Below are 254 nucleotides of genomic sequence, written 5' to 3' on the forward strand. Positions count from 1 at the left end.
CGCCCCCCGGGCGAGTCTGTGACGCTCGGGGGCTGCGTCTGCCGTCCTCCACCGCGGCGCATCCCACTGCCAACCAAGACCGAACTGCAGCTCCTCCTCTTCCCACCGTCCTCCACCTTCTCAGTGTACGTTTGCGCACAGGGTTTCTATCCAGGCGTGGCATTGTCCATCAAGAAAAAAAACAGCTGAGATCACTGTCGTGACAGGGTTTGCACCTGGCATGAGCTTGATTTTTTTTTTATATATATATATAT

Source organism: Cariama cristata, unplaced genomic scaffold (assembly GCF_000690535.1).
Source record: "Cariama cristata isolate BGI_N322 unplaced genomic scaffold, ASM69053v1 scaffold18411, whole genome shotgun sequence".
NCBI lineage: Eukaryota > Metazoa > Chordata > Aves > Cariamiformes > Cariamidae > Cariama > Cariama cristata.